The sequence below is a fragment of the Hevea brasiliensis genome, chromosome 9, assembly GCF_030052815.1.
Source record: "Hevea brasiliensis isolate MT/VB/25A 57/8 chromosome 9, ASM3005281v1, whole genome shotgun sequence".
NCBI lineage: Eukaryota > Viridiplantae > Streptophyta > Magnoliopsida > Malpighiales > Euphorbiaceae > Hevea > Hevea brasiliensis.
Genome location: NC_079501.1, coordinates 59,873,110 through 59,885,011, shown reverse-complemented (window position 1 = coordinate 59,885,011; position 11,902 = coordinate 59,873,110). Strand labels below are relative to the sequence as shown.

At 38.4% G+C, this 11,902-nt stretch overlaps 1 non-coding gene across 1 annotated transcript; it reads left to right on the top strand.

Annotated features, from left to right (window-relative positions):
- The first annotated feature begins 9,836 nt into the window (after positions 1–9,836).
- Positions 9,837–9,943, top strand: LOC131183699 (small nucleolar RNA R71). Its single transcript, XR_009151736.1, has one exon. It is a non-coding gene; the product is annotated as a small nucleolar RNA R71 (small nucleolar RNA).
- The last annotated feature ends 1,959 nt before the right edge of the window (positions 9,944–11,902 follow it).

Here is an 11,902-nt window from a genome sequence, read left to right as displayed (position 1 = left end):
TTTAAATTCTTGTTGACAATTATTGTCTTGAATTTAACTATGATTTTAAGTATCCACTATTTACATGACTTGTGAATTGTGATTTAAATTGTATTTGGTTAATGTTGTGCACCACTGAGACATTGTCTCAGCGATAGCTTTTTATTGCTGTCGCAGGTAGAGAGACAGACAGGGCAGCAGACTAGGCTGCATATACATCAATGAGGATTACAGTATAATGAGTATACCAAGATTTTGCATTTATCTTGTAATGTATGACACTGTATGTACATATTGTTTTTGGTTTTGAGCAGTTGTAAATTAAATTGTACCTTGAAGTTGCAAATTAATTATGAGTGTTTTGGATTGTAAAAATATTTCCTTATCTCAGACTTTGAAAAATTTCTATGGAATTGAGTTGATAAATTGTTGTGTTGAGAAATGTATTGGAGTTGAGATTTGGAAAATTATTGAAGTGCCTTTTTACAGGTTTTCTGAAGAACTGTTTTATCCAAAATACATATGGCACTCTGCCAAAATTTTTACAGAAATTCCAAATAAACAAAATGAGTTAGTTATTTCACTCAGTTCACCAAAGTTTTTAACACCTGTAAATAGTGCTCACCACTGTAAAAGAAGTAAGAAAAGTTTTTAAAATCCCTTGTAGTGTATTTAATGGGTTATCGATGAAGCGGAGTTGGTAATTCATTAGGTATACTACGGGATCATGTTATGCCTTACAGAGGGTAGGGTGTGACATGTTTTAGTGGTATCGAGCAAAGTTTTTAAATACATTTCTCACTGTTATTTGAATATTCTTTCTTCATAGTACAATATGCCAATATCATTGTTTGATACATACAATTACATTCTGATAAATATACACTAACGAGTGAATATTCTTGTGTTATTTGTTCAGAAAGCTAAGATCCTCGCATTGAATATGGAAGAGGGTGATCATTGATCGTCGATCTATTGAGGTTGAGGTACAAGGGATGCCCTGGCCTACAAAATGTTAGTGGTTGAAAGACACGGCACTGCGATCTGTAGTTTCTGCTCGATTCGCTCGTGAGATGGCTGCAATGTTCCAACAAATGGTGGTAATGCACCTACTCAAGTCCCAATCTGAGACACAGTGGTACAACCACGAGTCTCCTACAAGGCGATATGACAAATTGATGAAATATGGGGCTCTGAGTTCAAGGGGACATAGATCCTCTAGAGGTGAGCAGTGGTTAGAGAGGATGGATAGAGTATTCAAGAAACTGCATTGTCTGGAGGAGCTCGATTTGAATACTCGGTGTCTTTGTTCTGAGGATGCTTATGGTGGTGGAAAACCATTCCCCACGATGCAGTAGAACCTCTGATCTTGACTTGGAATGACTTCCTCGGGGAATTGAGTAAATACATCCACGATGCTTATGTAGACCGAAGCTACAAGAATTCTTAAGTTTGAAAGCAGAGGGACGGTCGGTGGTGAGTATGAAAGAGAATTTTCCGCCTTAGCCATTATGCGGTGAGTCTACTCTCTGGCGAGGAGAGATGCAAGAGGTTTGAAAGCGGCTTGAAGCCCGATGTCAGTACAAGTGCTCGGCTTCAAACACACTAACTTCTCTGAACTTGTTTCTCAAGCCCTAGAGTTGGAAAGAGTTGAGTTTGAGGCTGCTCCCGGAGAAAAGAGATCGAGAGAAGACAGAGAAAGAGGAAAATCGTAGAATAGAGTTCGGTGGTCATCTTGGAAAGAGGAAGAACTATGGGGACATGGCGGAGGTGGCAAGAAGTGCGGAAGGGAAGATATTCGGGACGAGACCTCCCTATCAGTCGTGAGTACAGAGGTTCCTATCCTCCCGCCAATGTGAAACATGTGGAAGAAATCATGGTGGGATGCTACAAGGCTATTGGAGCTGTTATAGCTGTGGAGGCACAGGACACTTTGCCAAGGGCGCACCGATGGTCGCGAGTTGGACCACCTCCTACTCTGCAGAAAGTCGATTCGAGCCACTGTCACGAGCTCACAACCACCTAGCGGTAGAGCGGGGTAGAGGTAACTCGTGAGCAGCCAAGGCACGATAAAACACTCGAGCAAGATAGTGCTCGATCGAGTCTATGCCATGAGACAGAGGAAGAGCGAGACATCGATGTTGTGGCTGGTACCTTCTCAACTTTTAACCAAAATGTATTTGTGTTATTTGATCCAGGCTCTACCCATTCTTATGTGAGTGCTAGCATCATTGATTGCATTCTTTGTTCCATGTACAAAAATGGACTTTGAGGTGCTAGTAACTTGAGTCCACTAGGACAGAAGTCGGGGTTAATAGAATGTATAGAGATTGTCCTTTAGTGATCCAAGGACACACTTTCTGTCGATTTCATTGAAATGCCCTTCAGAGATTATGATATCATCTTGGGCATGGATTGGTTAGCTAGGCATCATGCCATGATTGATTGTAGGTGAAGACAGATCACTTTTGGTCTCCTCGATGCAGTGATGTGGTAATACAAGGAGAGGCGATTATTGCCATCAAACATCATTTAATTGCACTAGCGAGAAAAATGATCGAGAAGGGTGTGAAGCCTACTTGGCACATGTGGTAGACACCCAATTGGGGAGTCTAGCGTTGAAGGACATCACTACAGTACATGCCTTTCCAGATGTGTTTCCTGATGAATTGCCAGGATTACATCCTGAAAGAGAATTGCAGTTTGAAATTAATGTTATGCCTGGTGTGGATCCAATATCCATAACGCCATACGAGAATGGCACCAGCAAAGTTGAAGGAGTTGAAGATACGATTACAAGAACTACTTGAAAAGGGCTTCATCCGCCCTAGTGTGTCACCTTGGGAGCACGGTGTTATTTGTTAAGAAGAAGGATGGTACTCTCGCTTATGCATTGACTCTGGCGATTGAATAAGTGACAATAAAACGAATATCCATTGCCTCGCATTGATGATCCATTCGATCGATTGAAAGTGCGTGATATTCTCCAAAATTGATTTGCGATCTGGTTATCATCGGTTGAAGGTGCAAGCGAGTATTCCAAAGCGCTTTGAACTTCGGTATGGCCACTATGAGTTTCTAGTAATGCCATTCGGGTTGACAAATGCTCCACCGCTTTTATGGATCTAATGAACACTATCTTGGACCATATCTTGATCAATTTGTGGTGGTGTTTATTGATGACATTTTGATATACTCGAGGAGTGCAGAGGAGCATGATAGACATTTGCGGATTATCTGCAGACTTTAAGGGAGAAAGCGGTATGCGCCAAATTGTCGAAATGTGAATTTTGGTGAAGGAAATCTCCTTTTTGGGACATGTTGTGTCATTGAAGGATCAAGGTAGATTCGGCAAGGTAGAAGCTATCCTTAATTGGAAACCGCCAGGAACATCACGAGAATTGATTTTAGGTTTAGCTGGATATTACCGTCGGTTTGTGAAGGATTCTCTATGTTATCTTCTCCACCGACTAAGTGCCGGAAAGATGTGAAATTTCGGTGGGCGGATAAATGTCGTGAGTTTTAATGAGTTGAAGAGGTGCTTAAGCGAAGCTCAGTTCTCACTTTACCTACTCGGGTAAAGAATACACAGTTTATAGTGATGCTTCTCACAATGGGTTAGGCTGTGTACTGATGCAAGATCGGAATGTCATTGTTTATGCATCACGCCAGCTGAAACCGCATGAGAGGAACTACCCAACACATGATCAGGAGTTAACAACTATTGTTTTTGCTCTGAAGATCTGGAGACACTATTTGTATGGAGAGAAATGCTACATTTACACAGATCACAAGAGCTTGAAGTACTTAGGTACCCAGAAGGAATTGAATTTGAGGCAGAGGAGATGGTTAGAACTCATCAAAGATTATGATTGCTTAATAGACTATCAGCCAGGAAAAGCAAATGTGGTGGCTGACGCCTTAAGTCGCAAGACTATGGCAAGTCTCAGAGTTTCTCCTTTGTCCATGGTATATGAATTGAAAGCACAGCATGCCAGTTTAGAAATTGATGATGAGGGATGGCGGTAGTTGCATGGAATGTACGGCCGGTGTTGATTGATCGGTCGAGAATGGCTGCACAGAGTGATGAAAAATATCAGAAGCTACTGAAAGAAGTCCAGCAGGGTAAGAAACCTGAATTCTCTGTGAGAAAGGATGGTTTATTGCTACATCAGGGCAGAATGTGCGTTCCTAGTGATGTGGAATTGAGACAGATCATTATGAAGGAAGCACATGAGTCTCCATTTGCTATGCACCACTGGAACTAAAATGTACAGAGAAGTGAAAGAACATTCTTGGTGGATGGGTATGAAGAGAGATATAGCTGAATTCGTTTCCAAATGCCTAACTTGTCACAAGTAAAGGCGAACATCAAGTTCGGTGGTTTGTTACATCCTTTGTCGATGCGGTGTGGAAATGGGAGCGAATAACTATGGATTTTGTTACAGGACTTCCAAGGACACGAGTAGTCATGATGCGGTATGGGTTATAGTTGATGATTGACCAAGTCTGCTCACTTTTGCCGATTCGGATGGACTATAGCACGGAAAGATTGGCGGATTGTACATATATGAGATTGTAAAATTGCATGGAGTGCAGTATCAATTGTGTCGGCAGATCCTAGGTTCACTTCTAGATTGCAGGGTAGTCTTGAGAGCCCTAGGAACTAGATTGAACTTCAAAGACATTCCACCCACGCAGACGGATGGCGATCTGAGAGGGTTATTCGGATATTGGAGGATATGCTACGGGCTTGTGTGATTGAATTTGAAGGTAGTTGGGATACACACTTGCCTTTGATTGAGTTTGCTTATAACAACGACTACCAATCCGGCATTGGGATGCCTCCATATGAAGCATTGTATGGCAGAAAGTGCGAACTCCCTTATGTTGGGATGAAGTAGGTGAAAGGAAGATGATTGGGCAGAAATTGTCCAGTGAGACAGAGGAAAAGATCAGTTGATCGAGAGATAGACTCAAGGCTGCATCGGGCCGTCAAGTCCTATGTTGATATGAAAAGAAGAGATATTGAGTATGCGATGGGTGATAAGGTATTCCTCAAAGTTTCTCCTTGGAAGAGGATTATGAGATTTGGCGAGAAAGGAAAGCGAGTCCTCGTTACATCGGACCATATGAGGTTCTGGAAAGAGTGGGTCCTTTGGCATACAGGTTGGCATTACCTCCAGAGCTAGCAAGGATACACAGTGTCTTCCATGTGTCCATGTTAAGGAGGTACAGATCTGACCCATCTCATGTACTATCAATTGAAGAGATTGAAGTAAATCCAGACCTCTCATATGAGGAAGAACCCATAAAAATTACGCTTATGAGGTGAAGCGGTGAGGAACAAGCAGATACCCACGGTTAAAGTCTTTGTGGAACCATCATTCAGGCTAGGAAGCTACTTGGGAACGTGAAGAGGATATGAGGAGACAGCACCCACACCTGTTCAGAGACTAATGCTAGGTAAAATTTCGAGACGAAATTTATTTAAGGGGGAGAGAATTGTAACACCCCTAAGTTCGGTAGTGCGTTCTGCTGTTCTGGTGACCAGTGCCGTCCGGACAGCTAGGATGCCTAGAACCGTACCTTGATATGAGAGAGGAGACATAAATAATGAAATACAAGAAAAGAAAATACAAGAAAAACAAAGGAAAAATCATAGCAAAGAAATGTAACTGAGTAAGTGAGCCGGGAAACCTAGCGATGGGTGACCGCACCGGGAAGTCACGGCGTGGACCGTTGACTGGCCCTGGACTGCGGGGAACCCTGGAAAAACATTTTAGGACATAAATAGAACCTTATTGAAGAATAAATATCATTAGAAATATCAAAGAAAAATTAAATAATTAGTACAAAGAAAAGTGAGAAATCGAAAAACAGACAAAACCCGGTATCTAGAAAAATCGAACGTAACTTGAGCAGGGCATTATGGTCATTTGACACCCCGAATTGTCTTTTGACCTAAATGTCCATTAAAAATAAATAGTATTACATTTAGAAAATAAAATGAAAAATTAAATTGGTGGTACCTAAAATAAATAGTGGAAATTATGGGTTAAATGTGGAATAAATGAACAATTACCTTATTATATGATTTAATCTTTGTTAGTGGACCACTAAAGATTTAATTAAACATAAAAAGGTGCTGATGCAAGTCCACTAACCAGCTGAACTTCATCTTCCTCAAAGTTATCTCAACATTGCCGTGAATGAAGGTGAGAGGAAACTCCATAGCCATTTTTCATGCAAGCTTTCTTAACTCTCCATTTTCAACTCCAACCTCTTAGGTTTCTTCATTAAACTTTGTCTACACATCACAAGGAAGATATTGATACCAAATTTGAGAAGTTTGGTGAAGGTTTAGCAAGTTACAATCAAAGGTAAGTTTACACTTTTGAGAATTCCTTTGTTAAACTTTATGTTCATGTTATGGGTGTTAATTTTGTGAAGGAAATTTTAAAGTTTAAGTAGTTATTGAGATAGCCATTTTTGGACAGCCATGGGGTCATGCATTTAATGATTTATTATGCATATAATTGATGAGAAATAATGTTGATCATGGTGATTTAATGTCCTAGTGAATTATTTCACATTTATATGGTGATTTTGCCACTTGGATGAGTATGGATGAATTGTAGGGCAATGTGGTGTTGAAGGACAATTTTCGGCAGCTTGGGAACACTTGAGTAAATGTATATATTGAAGGAAGTGTAGGCAGAATATTGACCTAGAAGGATTGATGATATGTATGTAGATTGATATTGTAAAGTGTATGTAAAATTTGTAATGGTTAGGTGTGTATGTAATGGTACTTAGAAATTGTAAATGTGAATTATATTTGGTGTGTTGAGGGTAATGGTAATCTGCCCAAAGTAATGTTAATGTAATGTAGAAAATGCTTTTGGTAATGTACCAAAACAGATTGGTAGGTAAGTAAACAAATTGCAAAGGTAAATGTGTGTTTGAAGTGGGGTGTGAAAGGCATATTGAGGGCAGTGTACATTTTAGCCTATAACCTTAAATGTGTAACCTCAATTGGTATGAGACCAATTTGAGGTGAAACTAGGCACAAAATGTGCCAACTTTCATTGAGAAACCATACCAAAATTCTGCTTGCAAGGTGACCTAAGAAAATGACCAATTCGGATTAGGTGCAATTAGGACCTGAAAAATGACCAATTGGGCAGCAGTGAGTGTTTAGGCCATAACTCACTCAAACCAGGTCCAATTGACCTGAAATTTTAACCAAGAATAGTTAAGACCCATACCTACAAGTCTTATGAAGACACCAAAGCCCAGAAATGACCATAAGCAAGTCAAACAACTTGCACAAGTTCGGGTCCAAAAACTGGCCGAACCAGAATTGACCAATTTGACCTAAAATTGACCTAATTTGGTACCATTTGACCAGCAATAGTGTAATGACCATAACTCGGTCTACTTAACTCGGATTGACCTAAAATTTTGCACCGCGGTCCATAAGACCTAGATCTACAAGTTTGTAGTTTTGACCGAAACCCGAAAACCGAGGGAACTAGGCCGTCCGGCTAGGTCAAACCAGTATCCCGGAATCCAACAATTTGCATTAAAGTGCACTAAGCAAGGAAATGACTTTGGTAAAACATACCAAACCTAAAACCCTATCGAATGTGACATATTAACGACACTAAAACCTAATTTACCTAAAACGCAACGAGAGTCGGTATATTAGGTGATTAAGTGAATAATTGAGTTCAGTGCATTATTTACCAAACACCATCGATAGAGACAATTTAATTTAGTACTGAAACACTTCAAATTGTGTTTCTCAGTTAACAAGGACTCAGCAAAAGGGAAAGAAATCGAGTCAAGACCGGAGACAAATATCAGAGGTTTGTGCACAACAACTGTTTCTTTTGAATTATTTTCAATTGAAATAAATATTGACTATTTGTATATCATTGTTTTAAATTGTGAAAATGTGTTTGATGGACACTTATTGATTGAAAAATATTGTGAATGGTTTGAAACTGTGAAAAATTGTTTGAATGACATTGATGGATACTTATTGATTGAAAAGCATTGGAAATGGTTTGAAACCACAACTATCATGTATATTGATTGTATTCCTCATTAGCTTGTCTAGTGGGACGAATTGAATTCCCTCTCTGGCTGAAGTGTTGAGGTGTGTGCCTGTTGAGGACGAATTGGATGAGTACTCATATTTTTGCTAGCTAGCTATGTTATTCCTCATTAGTCATCGACTTTTGGGACGAATTGAATACCTCATTAGCCATTGGCTTTTGGGACGAATTGAACTATGGATCATGATTAAGCTGTGTGTGATTTATTGATGTGTATTATGAGATTGTGAAATGGATTTAAACTCTCATTGACATATACTGTCTTTTGAATTCAAACCTGATCTGACTTATGGAAAATTATTGTGATATTGAGAAATGGAATTTAAATTCTTGTTGACAATTATTGTCTTGAATTTAACTATGATTTTAAGTATCCACTATTTACATGACTTGTGAATTGTGATTTAAATTGTATTTGGTTAATGTTGTGCACCACTGAGACATTGTCTCAGCGATAGCTTTTTATTGCTGTCGCAGGTAGAGAGACAGACAGGGCAGCAGACTAGGCTGCATATACATCCATGAGGATTACACGGTATAATGAGTATACCAAGATTTTGCATTTTAATCTTGTAATGTATGACACTGTATGTACATATTGTTTTTGGTTTTGAGCAGTTGTAAATTAAATTGTACCTTGAAGTTGCAAATTAATTATGAGTGTTTTGGATTGTAAAAATATTTCCTTATCTCAGACTTTGAAAAATTTCTATGGAATTGAGTTGATAAATTGTTGTGTTGAGAAATGTATTGGAGTTGAGATTTGGAAAATTATTGAAGTGCCTTTTTACAGGTTTTCTGAAGAACTGTTTTATCCAAAATGCATATGGCACTCTGCCAAAATTTTTACAGAAATTCCAAATAAACCAAATGAGTTAGTTATTTCACTCAGTTCACCAAAGTTTTTAACACTTGTAAATAGTGCTCACCACTGTAAAAGAAGTAAGAAAAGTTTTTAAAATCCCTTGTAGTGTATTTAATGGGTTATCAGTAGACGGAGTTGGTAATTCATTAGGTATACTACGGGATCATGTTATGCCTTACAGAGGGGTAGGGTGTGACAAATGAACCTTTTCTATTACACATAAATACATTATGTAAACGGAAAAGTGAAATTGCCTTTTATTAATAAAATATGTACAAGATACATACAAAAGTGAAAATGATGTGCTGTGTAGGTTTTGTCCCTTGTTCTGAAATCCAGGGGATGCAAATGGTCTGTACCCTTGCTGTTTGTTTATTGGTTGATTCTGAGAATTTGACTATGAGAAATTTGGGCGGTTCCTCCATCCGGGGCTGTATGTGTTTGAATATGGGTTATGGGGTTGTCTCTAATTGAAGTTTCTTCCATTATTCACATAGTTCATCTGTTCTATGGGGAGTTCATTGAAGCTGTTGTACTCTGAACTCATGTATCCTCCTCCATAGCTATCATAATGTTGACTCTTCATCCCTATAGCATTGGCCTACATTTTATCAAGCCTCTTTATGAGCTGGTCAAATTGAGCATTTATCATGCTTAGGGCATCCACTTCTAGGATTCCTGTTGTTCTCCTCGTATTTCCCCCTTCATTCGACCACTCATAGTTGTGATATGTGACCCTCTCCAAAAGTTCAAATGCTTGATCCACTCTTTTCTCCATCAAGTCACCTTCTGCTGCTAAATCTACTGTACTCCTTGTAGAGGGTAGTAGCCCATTATAGAAGTTCTGAACCAGGAGCCAATCTTCTATGCCATGGTGTGGGCATTCTCTCTGTAGATCCTTATATCTCTCCCATGCATGATAGAGTGATTCACCTTCCCTTTGCCCAAAGGTGTTGAGTTCAACTCTCAACTTTGCAGTCTTCGCAGGTAGGAAGTACCTTGTTAGAAAAGCTTGTGAGAGGGGTGAATATTCTAGCTAGTTGAGAAAGTAACCACTTCCTTGCTCTATCTCGAAGGGAAAATGGAAATGCTTGATAAGAGACCCCATTCATCTTGAATGTGTCACAAAGGGCAAGAAAGCACTGAAGGTGGTAGTGCGGATCTTCTGTTGGTGAACCCCCAAACTGGGTCTGTTGGATCATCTGGAGCCATGCCGATTTTAATTCAAAATTGTTGGCATCCACTATGGGTCTTCTAACACTAGGTTGGAATCCTTATATGGAGGGAGCTCCGTAGTCCTTCAAGAGTCTCGGCCTGTTGTTGTTATTGTTGGCCATATTTGGATTCCCTTGATCTTGTCCTTCATGTTTCCTCTCGCTCCTGATATTTCTTAGAGTTCTGTCTATCTCTGGATCCAAATCAAAGACTTCTTCCTCTGGTCTTGTTTTGGTTATGTACCAAACCAATCAGCTGAGAAAGAATAAGAAAATAAAACAATTTAAGCAAAACTAAATAATAAATGAAATTGCCTAAATCAGCTAAATTACTTATCACCTAATATTACTAATATTAAAATTCCTCAGCAGCGGCGCTAAAAACTTGTTTGCTGGTTTTTCTGAAGGAGCGGAAGCATGAAAATTATTAGATTAGAACATTGAATTCAAAAATTTTCTTCTAGGGTCTCATGCATCATGCAAGATTCAATTTTTACCTATTGATTTCAATGTTCAATTGCATATTAAAACTCTTTTAATATGCATTTGGATCTATGTTTGCCATTTAAGATTTTAGAATTAACAGATTAATTCATTAGAACCCTAGATTAAATTAAGAACATGTGCACTAATCTTTTGATGCACTGTAGTTGTGTTTGGTACATTTATGAAGCACCTAGGACCCCAGATGTTGTCTCTCTAGCTTGTCTACACTAAGATCACCAATGGCAGCCCCTTGAACAACTTCTAAACCCTTGCCAACCAATTAGAAAATAGGGATTTGCCTTTAGAGAGGTTGTAGATGTATACAGGGCACTAGAAATGATTTCTAACAATTTTAATTTAAGAGAATATTGGCAATTCTCTTTGAATTGATGAGAGATGAAGAAGAAGAGAGGAAGAGAGGCTCAAAGGTGGAGGCACATACGAGAGAATAGCAAATTGTTATTACATTCTTTCATAACATCACATTATATAATTAGGTCATCACTTAAAACCCTTGCCACATATCATCTTCTGATTGGCTCAGAATTTTAATTAACCTAATCACATTAAGCCAAGTGTCAAAGCAAGATTTAATTTTGACTTTGATTATCTTACATGATTGGAAGAAAAATGGCAAGCTTATATGGTGCCATATGTCACCATCTCATGGTGCCACATGTCACCCTGTGAAATGACCAAATTACCCTTGTGTTGTAATTTTGAGTTCTCAACGAAAAATAATTATTTCTCCTCTTGTAATCAATTTATATCAAATATAAATTAATTAATTAATCTCTATTAATTAATTTATTATAATTAAATTCATATTTAAACACTTTAAATATAAATTTAACTTATACTATACATCCAATAATCTAGATTTGGTTTCAAGTCATGCTAGGGACTTTGCAATCTAATTGAAAACCAAACCAATTTAATTAATTAATTAAACTCTTTAACTAATTAATTAAATCACATTTAACTTGGTGATTACTTGTGTATATATGTGACTCACTAGGCTCATCACTAATTGGCAATGAGATATGATATTAACTCTTAATATCATTAGAACTCTTTCTTACCATAAATGATTTCTCTAAGTCATTTTAGGCATCTCATAGACCATGGTTAACACCTAGCATAGTATGCCATGGCCACCCAATCAGTAATAAGGAATACCTTAAATGAACCTTTAATCATATGTTACCATGCACTAGAATCTCTTTGTTATA